Source organism: Bufo gargarizans, chromosome 9, assembly GCF_014858855.1.
Source record: "Bufo gargarizans isolate SCDJY-AF-19 chromosome 9, ASM1485885v1, whole genome shotgun sequence".
In the NCBI taxonomy this organism is placed as follows: Eukaryota; Metazoa; Chordata; class Amphibia; order Anura; family Bufonidae; genus Bufo; species Bufo gargarizans.
In genome coordinates this window covers 126872830-126876035 of record NC_058088.1, presented here as the reverse complement: position 1 = coordinate 126876035, position 3206 = coordinate 126872830, and the positions used below count along the sequence as shown (strand labels likewise).

Below are 3206 nucleotides of genomic sequence, written 5' to 3'. Positions count from 1 at the left end.
CAATGACCCCAAACACACCAGTAAACGTGCAACATATTAGTTCCAGACCAACAAGATTGACGTTATGGAGTGGTCAGCCCAATCCCTGGATCTTAATCCAATAGAAAACTTGTGGGGTGACATCAAAAATGCAGTTTCTGAGGCAAAACAAGAAATAGAGAAGAACTGTGGAATGTAGTCCAATCATCCTGGGCTGGAATATCTGTTCATAGGTGCCAGAAGTTGGTTGATTCCATGCAACAAAGATGTACAGCAGTTCTCAGAAACCATGGTTATACAACTAAATAGTAGTTAAGTGATTCAAAAGGAAATCAAAATCTTTAAACATTTTTCAGTTTATATGCAAACAGTAAAATATTTACTTTTCTTTTTTTTTTAGGAACAACACAAATTTGATATCTTTTTCTTCATGTTTTGATTTGGAATATGTTTGAAATTGTTTATTGTTCCTAATGCATTTGTGTGTATTGAAGTAAAAGCTATTAGAAGGATTTGAGCATTATTCACTTTTTTAAACACACTGCTATTATTTTGAACACAACTGTACATGTATTTATACAAAAGTGTCTAGTCAGGCACAGAATCAATCATACAGTTTGAGCCATTGTGATAAATCTGGCACATCATTGGACTGTCTAAGCTTACACTCTTTGCATTTTAGAAAGGATAAGTAAATCTGCCTCACTGTAGCTCCACCTTGAGCTGCCTTGATCCTGCTGTACAGTAAGGGTACTGTAACATAGGACAGTTGTGATGAATGCAGTTACTGCATCAATAAACATACATTCACAAAACAGCTATAGAATTTTGCCAATTTAACACCTTATTAAACACCGTTGTGTAAAATTATTTACAGGTGCATCTCAATAAATTAGAATTTCATCGAAAACGTTATCGCTTCTTGGCCTTTTGGCTAAGATCAAGTGTAGTCTTCTCTTTCAGTCTGTCTTAACTTGCTGGCTCAGGTCCTTTGGGTACCCCTGCACTTGATTTTTGGGCATCATCAATTAAATTAGGCTTAAGCTCACTGCTGTTTTTGGGTGTAGGGCAATTCCCCTAGGAACAAAAGTGTTCTGGTCTCTGACCTCCTCTTGGCCTGTTGCTTAATAGTTTTGGTGTACAACAGTACTTACTTGGCTCTTGACAGCTGAAGACGATGACTGGAAGATTTTTTTTCTCCGACTGCGATCAAGGAGAAGATCTTTGCAAAGACTCGATGAGGAACCCCGACGACAAAGATCGCTGGGGAACCCCGGCGAGGAAAAGAAGCTAGTTGAAGACCTTCCCCGGAAGAGCTCTACCCAGCAAGAAGATTTGCATAGCCTGGCACCCTTGTTGCAAAAGGGACACTTTGCAAAGCTTCTCCAAAGAGAGGAAGGCAAGAAGGAAGAAGCCATGGCCTTGACCTCCAAGCCTCCCAAGACCAACAAGGATGCTGCAGGGCCAGCCAAGAAGCTCCAAGCCACTAAGCCCCCCGGATTTTCTGGTGCTGACCCCACCACCTCTGCCCAGCAGAAAAGCAGCAGAAAGCCTGGCCAGGCCGCTCCTCCCCTGGAGCCCTGGATGCAGCAGACCGTTGCCATGAAGCTTAAAGATGTGGACGGGAAGGTCCCGGACATGACCGAGGGAATCTTCTGTCAGAAGATGCTGGTGGACCGGGGATTTTCAAATCCGGAGACCCTCAGCATCCAGGCCATTTTGACCGGGATCTTCTACATTATCTTCACGTCAATCAACATCTGTAGATGATACTGGGAAACTGGGAAATCAGCAGCATCGGACTCCCTATTTTTTCACTTTGTTGGGAACTGCCCCATCCAGAGGAAGGAGAGAAGGATCATGTGTCTATAAGGGAACTCGCACACCCCCAGCAAGGACATCACCACTTTCCTTAAACGGTTCTGCACAGTGGGGGGGAACCCATGCACATCTTGAACGAATTTGGCTTCTAGACCGGGAAGTGGTCAGTGATTGTAAAGCTGAATAAAGACTCGGCCTCAGAAGACGGTCTCCCGCACCTGCCCCAGTAATTTTCCCTCGGAAACTCCCACGGCCTCATCTACTACCCGGATATGCCACAGTTCTGCCGGAAATGTGGAAAGAAGTGCCACGATATAAAGAGTCGCAAGGAATATCAATGTGGACAAATGTAAAGTTATGCATCTAGGTAGTAATAATCTCTGTGCTTCATATGTCCTAGGTGATGTAGCACTGAAAGAGTCACATATAGAGAAGGATTTGGGTGTCCTTGTGGATGGTAGATTAAATTTCAGCATACAATGTCAACCAGCTGCTTTTCCGGTCACCAGGATATTGTCATGCATTAAATGAGGCATGGACTCGGGAGCAGGGATGTAATATTAACACTTTACAAAGCGTTGGTGCGGCCTCATCTGGAATATGCAGTTCAAATCTGGGCACCAATACATAGCAATGTGCTGTGACATCCTATATGAGTGGTGTCTTAACTAGTACTATTCCTATCAGTTTAATCCCAATTTTATGTATTAAAAACCCACCCATACAAAAAAACATCCAGCCGTCCCGATCGCTTTTGGTCTGATCATAATGAAGCAACGGCCTTATCATCTGGGGTGTGGCAACATTGCCAACACACTCATAGAGGTGATGATCGCTTCATTGTGATACGCAAGCCGCTTCACCACAACAAGGTAATAATCACGAAAGGGGAATTGACACTTGTATGTGCCTTTTTTTTGTTTTGTTTTTGCAGCCACAGTGCAGCACCAGAGGCCAGAAAAATTTGGCATGTACACATGCCTAAAAAACAATGTTATTGTAGCAGCGGCCGGAAAAATTGATGTTTTCAAGGCAGAAAGGTGACTAAAACATTGCGGCTTGAACCCTAGATGGTGGCGGAGAATTCACGAAAGTCATCCGATATGCAGACATTAAATACAGCAGCGTGGGGACCATTTTGAGGCCAAGGCATGTCATCAGGCCTTTTGTTAGTTAGGCTACTTTCACACTAGCGTTCGTCGGTCCGCTCGTGAGCTCCGTTTGAAGGGGCTCACGAGCGGACCCGAACGCAGCCGTCCAGCCCTGATGCAGTCTGAATGGAGCGGATCCGCTCAGACTGCATCAGTCTGGCGGCGTTCAGCCTCCGCTCCGCTCGCCTCCGCACGGACAGGCGGACAGCTGAACGCTGCTTGCAGCGTTCGGGTGTCCGCCTGGCCGTGCAGAGG

The 3206-nt window shown here is 45.0% G+C and overlaps 1 non-coding gene across 1 annotated transcript; it reads left to right on the top strand.

Annotated features, from left to right (window-relative positions):
• The first annotated feature begins 893 nt into the window (after window positions 1-893).
• LOC122919963 lies at window positions 894-1076 on the top strand. Its single transcript, XR_006386844.1, has one exon. It is a non-coding gene; the product is annotated as a U2 spliceosomal RNA (small nuclear RNA).
• Window positions 1077-3206: the final 2130 nt, after the last annotated feature.